Raw genomic sequence first — 18,361 nt, forward strand, 5'->3', positions numbered from 1 at the left:
TACGAACAATCCCCATATTATGATCCAATTGCAAAATAGTATCATGGAGTCTGCGCGGAACCATACCAGCCGATGGGTGGACCAGAGGAGAATGCATCAGTTCCTCTCCATCTGAATCGTAAACCAGAGCATCTGGGTTTTTGATTTGGGCTTCCTTTCGAGCAATGATTAGAGTGTGTGAAGTTATTGAAGGAATCTTCACCGCAACATTCGACGAAGAAATATTCGGGATTGCTTTCTTCTTCTTCGCCATCAATGGAGGTTGGTGTACGTTAGTGAAACCCCTTAACGTGCGCCCAGCTCGAGAGAAGAGAGAGAAGAGAGAAAACCCTCTAACCTTGATTTTAATTAGGCGAAGGGTTTTTGAGGATGGGAAAGAGACGGTGGAGTTTCACTTTCAGGCTTTCAATAATCAACACAAGCTCACCGCTGAAGAGATCAATGATTTCTTCACCATCTTTCCAAACCGGGGTCTTGTCACTAACCCGGTGGTGGAGTATGCGGACTCCTATGATGAGAACATTTGGTGGGGGGACCTCACGGGAGAGGAGAGGAAGTTCATTTCCTCTTCGGCAAAGTCATCTTCATTTCATCACCCCGCCATTCGTTACTTGAACCGCATGCTCTTATATGCGGTCTTTGCTAAGGGAGATACCGGGTCCTTGTCTAGCCCGGAGCTTGGAGCCTTATGGCTGGCCACCGAGAAGGATCGTGGCGTTTTGGATTTTGGGCAGCTCTTGATCACCCGGATTATTGAAATTCGGGATGGGCAACCGACTAGTGGTGATATCCTTATTGGTGGGATGCTCACCCTTCTCTTGAGGGCACTTCCTAATGATCCTTACAAGACCGCCCTAGAAGAGTTGGATGAAGTTTCCGGAGGGGAGTTCCTAATTGCGGACTCTCACCAATGCCAAGTGAATCAAGGCCACCAAGAATGACAAGTATATTTGGTCGGTCAAGCAACGAGATTGGTGCATCCTTCCCAATCCCGCCATCACTTATTGGACACCCAATGTGCGGTATTTGCTTCCCCGCGATCCTCAATTCATTGCTCAAGAGGCAAGGGTTCCTCCTCCTCAACCCGCCCCGGAGTCTCCTCCTCATCGTCCTCCCCGTGGTCCTCCTCCTATCTCGGAGCCTTCCCCTCATGAGGGTGGTATGTCATCTTCCTCCTCTCCTTTTGATTTACATGGCTTACATTCTACCCTTGCGGCTATCTTGCAAGGGCAAGAGGACCAAGCTCGTACCTTGGCCACTCTCGCTCCTCAAGGGAGCCGCACGGGAGATGCTTATCCCGATTTTGACTCGTCCTACTACGGTAGGCGGGTGTACGATTTCCATGTTGACAAAGGGGACTTTCCCCCCTATGTCAACTATCCTTATCACCCTCCCCAACAAGGGCCCATCCCTAGTTGGAATGAGGAGCGTACACCCACCTACCCGTATGGGACAGGTCCATCCCAACCCGGTGTCACTCCCCCCTCCTTTCCGCCCTATGACTATACTATGATGGGCGGTAGTGAGTACCGTGGTGACCCTATGTACCCCACTACCCCACCGGTGGATCGGCCTAGTGAGTGGCCCGAAGATTTCACCGGGTGGCCTAGGGGATATATGGGTTTTTAGGATGGCCCCCGAGGAGAGCCACCCAATGGCAACTACCCCCTTGTGCCCGAATATGGTTGGTCGCCCTATACCGACGCTTCAGGTCCCGATGTGGACCCCACCTACAATTTCACCCCGTTCACCGAAGACGAGGCTCGTGCTCATCGTCTTGAGCGGGATGACTATTGGAGGATTCGTGATGCGAGGGGAAAAGGGCATGCCCCGGGTCCTTCTTCTTAGGTTTCACTCCATTTCTCCCCCATCTTGATGTGATGGTATGCTTGTGATTAGCTTGGGGGAGATTTGCGCGTGGGGGTTTTGCTTTGGAGATGCCTTTGATGATGGTTGGTGTTGTTGGTGTTCTTACCACTTTGAGTGGTTGTATATATGATGAGCTTTTTGGTGTGTTTTGGCCATTTGGCCTTGTCTACTAACTTTTTTCTTGATTGTTTTTGAAGTGTTCTTTGTGGTTTGGTTTCATTGCGGTGGGTTCACACTTCCCACCAATGCCTTGTTCGTCAATTCTTTGGTGAGTTTGTTCAATTTTTACCGGTTCTTTGCGGGACTTGCTCCCACGACACACCCGGTAATATCCTTCTAACTCTAATGCATTCTTTGGGATGGGCATCTTGCTTATGGGGCATTTGGTTGGATAGGTAGCTGTGCCCCTCCTTCTTTAGTTTTAGGCCTTGAGGACATGGCCTAATTCTAGCTTGGGGGGAGTTTTGTTGTGTGGTTGCCTACTTGTGATTCTCATTTCTTTGAAACCATACCATTTTGTGCACTTGTATATATTAGCTTCTTTGTTTTTAGTTTGATTTTAGTTCGATTTTAGTTTCTTTTCTTTTCGTTTGTTTTGTTTGTTTCTTTTTTGTTTTCCTTTTTGGTGTGTTTTCTTATTGTCTTCCTTTTTCTTTCTTTTTCCACTTTTTCCTTTCCTTTTGCCAAGGCAAGTTTTTCTAGGTTTTCTTAGGCAATATTCTTGATTTGGGCAAATAAAATTGGAACTTGTAGGTTAGAATGCTTTTATTCTTAATTGGTATATGTTTGCACGATTTTCAATGTCTTGGGTCGAATTTAGGATTTAGGTGTTAAGAAAGTTGGTTGAACTTTGGGTAGCATGCGTCTTGAACCCTTGGCTTGTGGTAAGATGGTGTCGATTCTCTCTAGTGATTTGAAACCGGAGAGAATGGTATTTGTTCCCATGTGAGGTTCATGTTCAAATTATCCCAAACACATATACATATATTGAGTGGCATGGATCCTTAGCATTGACTTTCTTATCTCCCGAATTTGACTACTTCCTTCCCGAGACCGCGACCGAACTACTTTAGGGGACGATAGAGGCATTTTCTTTCGGTGACTATTTTTCTTTTTAGTTTAGGACTTTATTTTCTATTTTTTTCTCATATATTTTTGTTTGCATTTGCCCCCTTTGCTAGCCATTTGAGCCTTTCCCCTTCATTTCTTATGAGCACATTACAAGCCTATTAGCCTTTGTTTTATTTTCACCCTTAGAAGTGATAGTGAAGCTTTCTGTTATGATGCTTGAGGTTTTGAATGAATATGCAAAGTTGAGGAATGATAGTTATTGGTATGAATGGCAATGTTTGGGAAGTATGGTGTATATAGTGAATAACTGATGCAAAAGAAAAAAGAGAAAGTAAAAGTTTTGAAAAAGCCATAAAACAGAGAAAAACAAGGCATTAAGAAAAGTTTCAATTGAAACATAAAAAAAGAGAAAACCAAATAAAGAAAAGTGGAAAAAAGAGTTGTAGTTTAGAGTAGTTGTTGAATAAGCTTGGGGGTACCCCAAATAAGTGGTATGAGTTTGTTTTTGGTTCGATTTGCTTGAGTTCATTTCATTGATTGCGCTTCACTTTAGGTATGAGCACCAAATCCCAAATTTTTTCCACACCTTGCCCCTAGCCTACGTTACACCCTAAAAAGTCCTCTTGACCCTTTTGAGTTGAGTCATTGTCGGTGGAGGGAGGATTTGGTCAAGTTTATGGAATGGGATTGTCATGCTAAGATGTCGGGTAGCCTAATCTTAATTTTTCTGGCGCCTTCGCGGCGTCTCGAGACGCTATTCTCAAGGGTGGATAAGATCTAGAGATTTGACGTGGTATGCTTGGTTGAAGGGGAATTGGCTAGTGTTTTCCCTTAGTTCGCTTTGCTTGACTCTTAAATCTTTCACTCGATTTAGGACATTGGTTAGCGTGCATTCGTCTATTTAGTTAGTAATATTAGAATTCTTTTGTGCTCGTTCCATAATAAAGGCCCTTATCTTGAGTTTTGTAGTTTCATTTTTTTTGTTTTCTTTGTTTTCTTTTCCTTTTCTTTCTTTTCTTTTTCCTTTCTTTCCTTTCTTTTTCTTGGTTTGTTTTTCATTTTTAGGTCTTGCCTTAATTCAATTTTTGGAAGAGTTATGGGTGTTTCTCTTGGGAAACCCTTGCGAGATCCCACTCGCCCTCATGAGCGATTGTGGGGTTCAAAGAGCTTGTTGCATGCGCTTAAATGCAACCGTGATTCCTACGAAAGTGAGTTAGTGTGCATTCTTGTAGTTCTTGTTTTCTTAGTTTTAGATTTTGAATAATGGCTCATTCTCTCCTATTTTCATGTTTGGTTTGCTAGGGACTAGCAAACGCTTAGCTTGGGGGAGTTTGATGAGCGGCATTTATGTCGCTCTAGGCCTAGGATTTTATTATGCTTTTTGATAGTTTTGTATTGTTTTGTTTCTTTTTTATCCCCTTATTCCATCTATGAACTTTTCAGGTAAAAATGTTGGAAATGTTGGAAATAAGCCCGTGCGATCCCACAGAATTTCTGTGTGTTCGCACGGGTCAACAACTTTGCCTCCAAAGTCAAGCAGGCTTGTGCGCTCGTGCTCCCAAATCGTGTGTTCGCACGAAATCGAAAAAACGATGCAGGAACTATTTGGGATTTCGTGCGATCGCACAGAACAAGAGCCCGCTCGCACGGATTTTTGGTGGGCTCGCATTGAATTTCCGTGCGAGCACATGAAGATTTCTGAGAATTTGGCTAAGTCAGTCCCGTACGATCGCACAGCTTGTGGGCACGATCGCACGGATCGAAGAAGAAGATTCGTCGCGGAGCTCGCTCGCACTGAACCACAGCCCGCTCGCACTGATGTGATCGCATCTGGGTATGCCCGTTCGCACGGCTGCGCGGGATTCCCTTTTCGAGTTTAAACTTCTCATTTTTAGGGGTTAATATAAATATATTTTTCATTATTTTTATTAGTCAGTTAATTTCAGAAATAGAATTTAGGAAGTTTTAGAAGGTTTGCTCTTCAAGCTAGTGTTCTAGAGAGAGAAACTCATTGATTTCAAGCTTCAAATTTGTAATTTCTTCAACTCTTCTTTTTTTCTTGCAATTGAATTCAAGTTCTTAGTATTTTGTTCATGCTAATTTGTCATAATTCTTTGATTGTTCTTCAACTTCTTGAATTTCTTTTGCTTTGATTTTAATTCTCAATTCTCTAGTTGTTGATTTTAGTTTGCAATTGAATTCTTGATTCTCTCCTCTTATTCCTTCAATTTAATGCTTGCTAGCCTAGTATTAATGGATTTCTTGATTTGTAGAATGATTAGTGAGTAGAATTAGGTTAGGGAAAGCGGAGAATCTAGGGGCTTAATTAGGGGAAATAGATGATTGAATTGATGAATGATTGATGTGATTAAATTGATTTAGTGCTAGGATTTTCCATGACCAATTGAGTAGTACTTGCAAATGCTAGTTGATTGGATTGGATTCGAATGTGCGATTTAGGTTTGGCAAGACATTGTGAGCCTAATTCATGCAAGTGAATGATAGTTCCTATTATATGCAAGCTAATCTAGCTTAGGACTATGCGAAAGCTTTTCTATAGGCTAGGTTGCTTCGCGTGCTCTATCCGAGAGGTGGCGAGCACGTCATTTGATTTCGTTCCCATATGTGCTATGTCATTACATATTCATGATTATTAGATGGTAGTTCATTTCCCCCGATTTCCCTAGCCTATCCCCAACTCCCTAACGTTTCCCTTCCTTGATTCAATCTAGTTTAATTGTTAGTTTTAGTTTCTTAGCGATAATTCAAACCAAATTCTTGTTCGAACTAGCATAACTCTAAACTCGATAACCACCGTTTCTTTGGGACAATCCCTATACTTTCCACTATAGTCCATATAGTTGGTTAGTCTTGCGGTTCTATAAATTTTGTTTGGTGAGGTGTTGATCTATCAACGACGGAAAAACATCCTATCATAAACAAAATTTAACCAAATTTATAAAAGTTAATTATAAGTTTAAAATTGACTAGATCTGATAGTTATCGGACCCAATCTGAATCTGTGTCCAATAGTGAACCGGACCTGAATTTTAACCGACCCGATAATTATCCGATACGATCTTGATCGAACACATGGAAAATTTAAGTAACAAGGCCAAATGTTGAATTAGGTCAAGAAATTAAATCCAATATTGCAGTTTGTTATGTAGTATAGGAGTCTAGTTACATTAGGTTTAGCTTGTACAGTATAGTTACATTGGGTTTAGCTTGTACTCTATCTATTTAAAGCTTGCCTATGCAATTGAATAAATAATCAGAAATCATTTTATTTACAACGTAGTGAATTAGTGGGCAATCCATTTTAGTGCCTGTAGTAAAATCCTAACCCTTCTTCACATGATGTCTAGTAAGTGTCGTATCCCTCATGATTTGGATAATTGACATCCCATCCTAATCCTTCTTCCTTGTTAAAGTTACATAGGTAACACACCTTTGGTTTCCAAAGTGATATCCATCCTGGAAAAGTTTGGATATTTTTAGAAGACTCAATATTATGTTGTACAAGTTTTCATCATCTGTTTTAGGCCGAAAAAAAAAGTTACGTTTATGCTTATGCTTAGGTTTTCTCGTCATGGACTCGGAACGATATCCGTGCACATGCAGACAATATAATCTAAGTGTACGAACAATGATGAAAGTAGGGATGAACCATGGGAGGAAATATCTCGCATGCCCTGATAATGTAAGATTAGGCATACTTTTTTCCCCTTTTGTCTATATCATATATCGTTATGTTAATGGTTACTGTTACTGTAATTGTTATTGTTTGGCAGGTTTGTGGCTTTTATGCATTCTTAGATGAACTTCGCATGTGTGAATATGGCAAAGGATATTGTCGCAACACTTGGCTGGAAAAGGGGTCGAACAAGAAATATTGGAGGTGCTCTTTGAAGGTTCGACCTTTATTTATTTTTACAAGTAAATAAATTTATTGTAAACATCAACGAATTACAGCCTAAACTGGCCCAAAGAGATGAGCATACCCTCTAGAAAGGTATTCTCAGAGCTAAAAGGGGAAAAGGACCAGACATGCCTAGATTGATTACAAACTCTTAATCCAATTTACATCAATTCTGCTGATTTCCTTACCGATGAAACACTTAACTCTAATTCTGATCATGTTCTGAATTCTGCAATAATAGTGTAAATGACACTCTTTATAGAGTATGCGGACATGACATCCCCTTAAGCACTTTATTTAAACTCTGCGTGCTGTAATGACAATAATAGTAACAATAACAAGATGACCATGAGTTTCTGTATGCATTACCTAGGTATTCATTTTTACTTAGCTGAATTTTGACTAAAAAGTGAACGAAAAAAAAGATGAAATTTCAGAGTGTTAAAAAAATTAACAATCAAAATGACGATGAAGAGGATAAATTTTACAGGTTTGATATTCTTTTGTCCAATAGAATAAATGTACCATTTGTGAAAAAACCCCAGAAAATGAGAGTATTTCTTTGGGTGTTTTTGTTCAAAAAGTGAGGGACAAATGTCTGCTATTTTGGCCATGTAAGATACTTTTTACATGTGTTCTTGTTTTTGTTCAAAAAATGAGGGACAAATGTCTGCTATTTTGGAGCCAACAGAGCTTTCGAAGAAACCCAAGAGAAAATTTTTATGGGAAAAGAAGGAATTGTAAAAAATCATCTCTGAAATTTGTTTTGATGATTTTAAGCCCAACAAAGTTCACATTTTGACGCCTTTTGTAAGTACCCTTTACTTTTTTCTTATGAATTTTTAATTTATTTTAATTTTTATTTTTTGCACTTGTTAGTGCAATGTGATACATTGGTATTTGTTGACTTTTTAAAAAAAAGAAATATTTTGCGGGAGAATGAATTTGCATGCCCGGTTTCGTTATTTGTTGGGGTTATGCTGAATCTAAAAAAATTTGTTACTTAACTTAAACGATACCTTTAATGACATAGAATGAGGTACATTTATTTAATTTTTTTTCCTAAAGAATGAGGTTTCTTTATTTAACTTTTTTTTTTCAAACAATGAAGAACAAATAGTGGGTTTAATTTTTGGATGAATAAGAAATTATTATCGTACAGAAATATCATGTTGATGATCTTGTAGTACAAAAGTACTATTTTTTGCATTGATGATCTTGTGTGACTAAACGACTTTATTTGATGTCCTTTATTATGATATAGTTGTTGTTTAGCTAAGTGGTTATAAAAAAAAATTCTAATAGGTTGAATGTGTGAGTTTTGAATAAAATATACATTTTACTATCCATGTGCCAATAGGTTGAATGTTATTTAAAGAGTCAACTCCTAGTTGCTTATTGCTTGTATATTCAGCTGGATTTATATTATGGAACACTGTTCACCACTGTTCTGCAGTGTGATTTTATATTATGGAATACTGTTCTACCCATTTCATCAATGTTTTGTATACTCCTATTTTGGATTCAGATCGTAGATGTTTTTAGGGTATTTGCTGTTTTGGGGTATTAGATCTTTTTGGGATTGTAGATGTTTTGAGGTTGTAAGATCTTTTTGGGGTTTAAGTTATTTGGGATTCTAGATGTTTTGGGCTACTAGTTGTATTTGAGATTCTAGCTGTTTTTGGGCTATTATATCTTTTTGTCGTTTAATCTATTTTTTGGGCATAAGATCTTTTAGGGGAGTATATGTTTTTGGGGTATTTGCTATTTTTGGGGTATTTAAAGTTTTTGGGGTTTTAGATCTTTTTGGGGTTTAAGTTATTTGAGATTCTAGTTATTTTTAGGATAAGTAAATGTTTTTGGGGGTGTGTTTGGGGTACGTATATGTGTTGGGGATACTATATCATTTTGGGGTTTAAGTTAATTACCGTTTTGGTATACTGTAGTTCGAGATTATTTTATTACCTTTTTGGGATAAGTTTAGGGTTTATGTGATTTTTTCAATGAGTTGTGTAAGATTCAATAGTTCGGTATCTTTCATGTAAGGTTGTTATGTTAGTCAAAATGAACTGATGTCGCCGATGTTATGTTAAGTGTGAAGTTACTCAGGAAAGCGAGAAAATAATGGTGAGTGGTACGAGAAAACGTAAGTTAATGGAGAGTGGTACAAGAAGACGTAGACTAGACTTATATTATTGGCCGCCCATATCTTCTTGTACCACTCTCCATTAATTTACGTTTTCTCGTACCACTCTCCATTTTTCTCTTCGCCTTCCTGAGTAATTCACACTCAACATAACATCAAAGTCATCGTTTCATTTTGACAAAATAACAACATTACATGAAAGATGTCGACACTATTGAATCTTACACAACACATTGACAAAATCACATACATTACATATATACCCAATTTGAATTTCCAGATTGTTGTAGTATAACAGCAGTAACATAGGACATTATCAATGTGGGACATTATCAACGTTTTCATCCCAGAGGAACACTAAATCCACATGTTTGACACTATACCTCGATTCGTGAGTCTGTCCATAGTATTAAGTCTGTTTTGCAAGCTGAGCCAACGGATAAACAATGCCTTAGGAGAGGTTTGTAGTGCAAACTAAGTTCCTCCGTTGCACAAAAATTGCTTTTTGTTTCACCTGTTGATGTTATGTTGCACAATCCTAAGAATCTATATTTATCATGCAGGTGCTCTTCTGAATTGTATATTAAGCTGGATTTATATTATGGAACACTGTTCACCACTGTTCGGCAGTGTGATTTATATTATGCAACACTGTTCTACTCATTTCATTAATGTTTTGTATACTCCTATTTAGGATTCAAATCGTAGATGTTTTTTAAGGTATTTGCTGTTTTGGGGTATTAGATGGTGGTCGGGGTTCCGGTAGAAGGCTGACAATGCTGGCAGGGCTTCGTGGAGGTGGGGCAAGCTTAGTAACCACCGCCATAAAACCACAACCCTTCTTACCCTGGCAAGGCAATACACTTAATTAAAGTCATGTAGTTGCATTGTCGATATAATTATTGAATAAGGCTGTTCCCAAGCATAGGGTTTATTGAATAAGGCTGTTTTGAATAGGCAGTCTGTTCTAGCTTATTTAATGGAGACAGTCTCGTAGGCTGCAAACAAAAGATAGATTACACAAAATAGGGGTATAAAATAATGCTATGTGTCTGACCTAGGAAATGCATACAAAAACTCATGGTCATCTTGTTATTGTTACTATTATTGTCATTACAACACTAAGAGTTTAAATAAAGTGCTTAAGGGGATGTCATGTCCGCATACTCTAGAAAGAGTGTCATTTACACTGTTATTGCAGAATTCAGAACATGATCAGAATTAGAGTTAAGTGTTTCATCGGTAAGGAAATCAGCAGAATTGATGTAAATTGGACTAAGAGTTTGTAATCAATCTAGGCATGTCTGGTCCTTTTCCCCTTTAAGCTCTGAGAATACCTTTCTAGAGGGTACGCTCATCTCTTTGGGCCAGTTTAAGCTGTAATTCGTTGATGTTTGCAATAATTTTATTTACTTGTAAAAATAAATAAAGGTTGTTAGGGGGAAAAATACCCTCTTGGTGACATATCCAAATGTGCCACCGTGGAGCACACGTGGCTGCCAGCAAGGCAGAACGGTACATCTTACCAACTTGCTTGCAACGGTTGAGAAGTAAGCAACGGTTACATAACCGATTGAAATACGACCCTAATTGCCTACTTTATGTGTAATTATGTGTATTTATTATTTAGACGTTACATTTGTTGTGTAATGCCTATAAAATGGCTTAGATAATTCCGTTTGTACATAAGAACTTCCCCTTGATAATAATACTCTCACTTATGCTCTTACGACTTACTCTTGTCACTTTGCATTATCTAGTTCAATCAATTGTTAGCACCATCCTCAAGACAAGTTCGACTCTAAGTAGAATTTGTCCAAAATAATTTGGGGCCCACCGTGGCGCTGACAATCAAGAGCAGCTCGATAATAGGTAGGGGAAAGTAGCTGAGTATGTGTTGCGTGGTGCTCACATGCATCGGTAATGAAAAACATTGGAAGCGAGTGCTACATCAGTAGAATTATGGTAAACGGGCTTGACCCGTTGCTAAGCGGGCTTGACCCCTAATCCGGAACAAGTGAAAGCGTTAAACCAAATTTAACCAAATTTATAAAAGTTAATTATAAGGTTAAAATTGACTAGACCTGATAGTTATCAAACCCGATTTGAATCCGTGTCAAATAGTGAACCGGACCTGAATTTTAACCGACCCGATAATTATCCGATCCGATCTTGATCGAACACATGGAAAAGTTAAGTAACAAGGCCAAGTGTTGAATTAGGTCAACAAATTAAACCCAATATTACAGTTTGTTACGTAGTATAGGAGTCTAGTTACATTAGGTTTAGCTTGTACAGTCTAGTTACATTGGGTTTAGCTTGTACTCTATCTATTTAAAGCTTGCCTCTGCAATTGAATAAATCATAAGAAATCAATTTATTTACAACGTAGTGAATTAGTAGGAAATCCAGTTTAGTGCCTGTAGTAAAATCCTAACCCTTCTTCACATGATGTCTAGTAAGTGTCGTAACCCTCATGATTTGGATAATTGATATCCCATCCTAATCCTTCATCTTTGTTAAAGTTACATAGGTAACACACCTTTGGTTTCCAAAGTGATATCCATCCTGGAAAATTTTGGATATTTTTAGAAGACTCAATATTATGTTGTACAAGTTTTCATCATCTGTTTTAGGCCGGAAAAAACATGCTTACGTTTATGCTTATGCTTAGGTTTTCTCGTCATGGACTCGGAACGATATTCGTGCCCATGCGGACAATATAATTTAAGTGTACGAACAACGATGAAAGCAGGGCTGAACCACGAGAGGAAATATCTCGCATGCCCTGATAATGTAAGATTAGGCGTACTTTTTTTCCCCTTTTGTCTATATCAAATATCGTTATGTTAATGGTTACTGTTACTGTAATGGTTATTGTTTGGCAGGTTTGTGTCTTTTATGCATTCTTAGATAAACTTCGCATGTGTGAATGTGGCAAAGGCTATTGTCGTAACACTTGGCCGGAAAAGAGGTCGAACAAGAAATATTGGAGGATCCCTATGAAGGTTCGACCTTTGTTTTGGACAAATTCTGCTTAGAGCCGAAGTTGTCTTGAGGATGGTGTTAACAATCGATTGAGCTAGATAATGCAAAGTGACAAGAGTAAGTCGTAAGAGCATAAGTGAGAGTATTATTATCAAGGGGAAGTTCTTTTGTACAAACGGAATTATCTAAGCCATTTTGTAGGCATTACACAACAAATGTAACGTCTAAATAATAAATACACATAATTAGACATAAAGTAGGCAATTAGGGCCGTATTTCATTCGGTTATGTAACCGCTACTGACTTCTCAACCGTTGCGAGCAAGTTGGTAAGATGTACCGTTCTGCCTTGCTGGCAGCCACGTGTGCTCCATGGTGTCACATTTGGATATGTCACCAAGAGGGTATTTTCCCCCCTAACAATTGTCCCCAAACCCATTTTGAATTTATTCCGGGAAGTTCAAAAGGAGATATGGGTTTCCTTGGTTACGAGAAAGGGGAGGGGGCCTTTTATTCCCCCAATGACTGACGTGTCAGGTTATGATACATATGATAATACATAAATCATGCGGAAACAACCATTAAGCCAGGAATACATATTATTTACACATAATCATATAGCATAATTTAGATGCATACTCTTTGTTGCGTGCCTTCCCTAGCTGCGCCCGAACCGAACAAGAACAAGTCTTTAGGACTCCAAGTGTCGTCCCTCCGTAGATAGTCCACAGCACGTCTGGATCCGCCTTAAGATTGACCAACTAGAATCGCCCTTAAGGTACTAGAATTTTCGGCACTATTGAGCAAGGAATGTGGCTGAATTTTTCTCTTAAAACTCACTTTGAATACTTGAATTAATCTCTGAAAAAATGTGACCCTAGGCACGTATTTATAGAGTTATGGAAAGGGAATTTAAATCCTAGTAGGATACGAATTAATTAAACTTAGAATCCTATAAGAACTCTAATTAATTAATTTTTCCTTTTAGGAATAGGAATTTAATCATATACTAATTCTAATAGTTTTAGGAATCGTGCATGAACACAAACTCACAAACACACACGGCAGCCACGAGGGCCGCCCATGCGTGCGTGCGAGCAGCAGCCCACGCAGCGAGGCCCATGGCCTTAGGCGCGCGCTGGGCCTGCCTTGCGGTGGGCCTGGGCGCTGCCTTGGCTGGGCGCGCGTTTGGCTTGCTGGGCGATGGCCCGACTTCGTGCTGGGCCTTCGTCCGGCAGGCCTCGTCCGATGCTAATTCGTACGATACGCTTCCGATTAAATTCCCGGTTCCGGAATTCATTTCCGATACGAACAATATTTAATATTTCCGATTCCGGAATCAATTTCCGTTTCGAACAAATATTTAATATTTCCGTTTCCGGAATTATTTTCCGATTCCGATAATATTTCCGATTCTGACAATATTTCCGTTTCCGGCAATATTTCCGATTCTGGTAATATTTCCATTTCCGATAATATTTTCCGATACGTACCATGTTTCCGTTTCCGGCAACATCTACGACTTGGATAATATTTATATTTCCGATACGATCCATATTTCCGTTTCCGGCAATATCATCGTTTCCGGAGTATTCATTTCTTGCCTGTGACGATCTCAGCTCCCACTGAAACCAAGATCCGTCGATTCCGAATATCCATAGATGGAGTATCTAATGCCATTAAATACTTGATCCGTTTACGTACTATTTGTGTGACCCTACGGGTTCAGTCAAGAGTAAGCTGTGGATTAATATCATTAATTCCACTTGAATTGAAGCGGCCTCTAGCTAGGCATTCAGCTCACTTGATCTCACTGAATTATTAACTTGTTAATTAATACTGAACCGCATTTATTAGACTTAACATAGAATGCATACTTGGACCAAGGGAATTATTTCCTTCAGTCTCCCACTTGTCCTTAGGGACAAGTGTGCATTTCCTAATTCCTTTGTCGCTCGATGCTTGCTCTTGAACATAAGGTAAGAGTTGTCAGCCTTATTATGTCCAGAGGTGTTCCTCGGTTTCAGAGTTCAACTGATCAAATAAACAGATAATCATAGCCTATGATTCATCCGAGCACGGCCATGCATTTCACAGTTTCTAGCTCTCCGAGTGGCCTTGTACAACTTTTAAGCATCTCATCCCGATTTATGGGAGGACAATCCCAATCTTGCGATCTTGAGATTAGACTTCGTTTGATAGGTGATTACCTGAGCGTTGCCTTTATAGCCTCCTTTTACGGTGCGACGGTTGGTCAACGTCAAAGCAACCAGTTCTCAAACAAGTAATCTCAAATCACTCAGGTATTGAGGATTTAGTGTCTAATAATTTTAATGAAATTTACTTATGACAGATTTTCATCTCTTACAGTAAAGTTTCATAGGTCTTGTCCGATACTAGTCTTCCCAAAGTAAGTATCTATGCAAATGATTATGACATTGCCATGTCCACATAGTTCAAGAAACAGAACTACTGGTCATCTTGCATTCTAATCGTCTAACGTTTTCTATGCGTCCAATTTTATAGAAAACTCCGACTAGGGACCATTTTCAACCTTTGACATCCAAGTTCACTTGATAGACATTTCTTAGTCACAGGACTGGTCCTGACAGTCTATCTTGAATATATCGTCAAATTGAAGGGACTCATCATTTAATACTAAACCAAGATTAAATGGAATATGAAAATACATTTCATATATGATAAATGTTCAACCCCATTGTTTTACAACCATGGGCCTCAAACCCATCTTTAAAACAGTTCATGGAATTCAAAGCTATGCTTGATTTCTTGTGCTACAACGTGAGTGTTGCTTCTCACTTGTTGCATAGGTTTAGTTATCATGCTTTGCCAATCTTAATATCATTTTCATCGAATGTTCTTCGAGATATGATGATAAGATCTTTTCGAGTTTGTTTATTATGTGATCTAGTCTTTCTTACTTTGATGGTGGTTTTACTCATTTTGCAATGAAGAACCATTAAGTTAGCAGACGTTTTTCTTGCTTCAAGAGTGGTTCTACGCATTTTTCAATGAAGAACCATCAAGCCAGCAGATAGGTGATCTACCCAAGTTCAGTGAAGAACTTTAAACAACCCTGTTTTATTGCTTCTTAGGCAATAATTACTTTTACTTCAACTGTATAGGTTGCTAGTGATGCTTTGTTTGGATCTACCTATCCAAGTAGTTTATAGATATGTGGAAGACTCTCCAACTATATCTTAGAACATAGAAATTATTATTTTAATTTCCCACGCAACAACTCATGGTCTCCAATCCATGTTGCCATTTTAAAACACGATGCTCTATAGCTCGTCCTTATCAATGGTTAACTCCAAAGGGTCTTGCTTGATCCTTTGCCAGCGTTTATGCGTGTAGCATCAATATTTAGCATATCTTTATTTCCTTGAATCAAGAACTATTCCTATGTACCTTTTCAAGTACCATAAGTATTCTTTATCTCAATCTAGTTGATCTTCACTTAGATCAATAGAGATTGGTATATGTTCGTCATGCCTAAAGTCATACGATACGTTTTTGGCGATCCTCATATTGTATCATACATGATAAATTCTTTTGCAGAATAATTCCCAATTGAATTCTATTCATGTAACTTTAGCTTATCTAGTTTCAGCACATACTAAATTCAGCTAAATTCTTTGACATATAATATAGGTTAAGAATCTTATTTAGATCCTTTGATGTTTAACTTAGTAAATGCTTATACATAGTTCAAACATCCTTTACTTAGATTTATTCACATGGGTCGAATATCTCCAATGGAGACTTTCGTGTTTGATTTAGTAAATGCCATTACTTAATCCAAAACAATATCATAAGATCTTTGTAAATAGATCTTAATACCCAGTATGTACTAAGTTTCGCCATGGTCCATCATTGATGAATAATTTCAAATCTAAGTCATTAGCATTTGAATGTTATTTCACAATAGAGAGATATGTGTGTAATACACATAGGACCAATTAAGTTTTAAGTACTCCCACTAAACTTCTTATATATCTATAAGAATCATGTATATTTTATGAAACTAAAATGCTTATTAGCTTCACTTAAAATACAGTTCCAATTCCCAATTTCTTGCTTAAATCTGTACTTAGATTTTATAAGCTAGCTTTCCTTTTCAAGCATTTATTTGGATCCACAAATCCTATGACATACCATGTACATAGTTTATTCCAACATTTTATTGAGGAATTGTTTTGTCATCCAATTGCCATATGTACCAATATGCAATCATTGCTTGATTTATAGACTTGAGCATTATGATTATGCATGAGGTTTCAACACAATCCATGCCATGAATTTTCTTGTAACCTTTAGCAACTAATCTAGCTTTGTGTGTGAACACAATTCCATGTTTGATGGTTTTTATCCTTAAAACAAACTTGCAACCAATAGGTGTGAAACTATTCTTGCAAATCAACAAAATTTCAATTTTGTCATCAAAACATTGAGTATGTTTTATGGCCTCTAACCATTTAAACATATAGTCTATATATGGTCTCTAACCATTTTAGGGAATCTATATTTCGTCATAGCTTTCTTACAAGTCACAAACTCATTAATCTATATGATAATAGTTTGACTGCAAGTTGTAGGTTTCTTCACTATTTAATAGAAGAATCTCATAGTTTCATTGACCTGATCTCTATGTTTCTTCACTATCTAATAGAAGAATCTCATAGTTTCAGTGACTTGAATTCTATGCCTACTTGGGTATAGAACATCAAACAATAGAATATCAATAGCCACTTGAAAGTCCTTTGAATATTCTGTTCTCCTTGAAGCACTTGTAAAGTCTTCTAAGAGATGTCTATTCTTTAAAGCCACTTGTAAAGTCCTTACAGAATATGTTCGGATTTTCTGAAGCACTTCGAAAAGCCTCCGGAATGTCCGTTTATGTTTGTTGTTTGCCTCGAAGACTTTCGAGGTCTATCTTCTCCCACTTGTCATTTTGGAAACGAATCTCCAAAAGGACATCATTTCGAGCAAACAAACATTATGTTCTCAAAAATTCGTGGTAGAAACAATACCCTTGTGTCTCATAAATCACAATGAAACATATATCTATACTTGGGCCTTTGTTTGTTGAATAACAAACACTAAGCTCCCACTGAGTTTAGCAACTCTTTAGATATATATAATTGAAAAGATATCCTGAAATTACTTTTCAATAGCTTTGACGAATTTGGTTTAGTTTGGTGGTAGTTGAGCATTTTGTTTTAGAAATTATAGGAAAAGTCTTTATGATCCATCATTGATCGAATCAAGTACTAATTGACGTCGATTATTCCAACTAAGATATGCCATATCTTATGGACCTAGATTGTGAAATTACAACACACAATCATTGATGATCATATTTGGTCTCAAGTAATCATCAACATGATCTAACCTAGATCTTTATGATTTCTTGCCAAGTGGATTTTATACTTCTGAATCTTTGAACTAGCCAAACAGATTCAACTTATATCACATTTGAGTAAATAAACCTTTATTCACTCAAATCCATGTGAAATAATAAAGTCATAAAACCTTTCTTTAGCTTTGAACTCTATCGTGTAGGCGTTCTAACAATAGTTCATATTCTTTGTTACTTTCAACAAGTAAGACTGGCTTGTCTTAAGTTGATCTAGAAATCAACCAACTTTCAAAAAGTCCATCAAAATAGAGCTTATGAATGTTAACTTGTTGATATGGTCTAAGCAACAATGCCAAAGATTAGTGGAACTCAAATCAAGGGGTTGATTTGAACCTAGTAAACTTTTATTGTTAAAGAGTTGTTTGTTTTAATCAAGCATATTGACTCAACCTGTAATTGACCATTTCATTCAAATAAACAAACAAACATTGTTTTTGTTTTTCTTGAATGTGAGTCTTTCTGTGTTTGAAAACAGAAATTTAGGTATGTTGATTATGGAACAAAATAGCCATTAAGTTCCAGCCTTTGAAAGGACTTAAAACAAACTAGATGACCCTACAACTAATGTAGCATTGACATGCTTCATTTCCCACTTGTAGGTCATTAGTGTATCCTAGCTTCCATTGTTTGAGTTATTACCGAAGTAAGAACCTCAAGCGGTATATGATACCAAGGAAGTTTGATTGCTAGGTCACTTCTCTTTAAACATAAACTTACAGGTAGAAACGGAATTGTAAATTCCTTTCATCTGTTCCTTTGTTTTCCTATTTCTTGTACCCTTTCTTATAGCCTTAAGAATTGATTTCTCTAGTGTTGACTTTTATATTTTGTTAGACATGTCCAATGTCACTCCAACAAGGTTCTTTCTATTTAATTTATGTTGAATATTCTGTTTCAACTAGATGATCTTACCAGAAGCTTCT

The sequence above is a fragment of the Spinacia oleracea genome, chromosome 3 (genome assembly GCF_020520425.1).
Source record: "Spinacia oleracea cultivar Varoflay chromosome 3, BTI_SOV_V1, whole genome shotgun sequence".
Classification (NCBI taxonomy): Eukaryota; Viridiplantae; Streptophyta; class Magnoliopsida; order Caryophyllales; family Amaranthaceae; genus Spinacia; species Spinacia oleracea.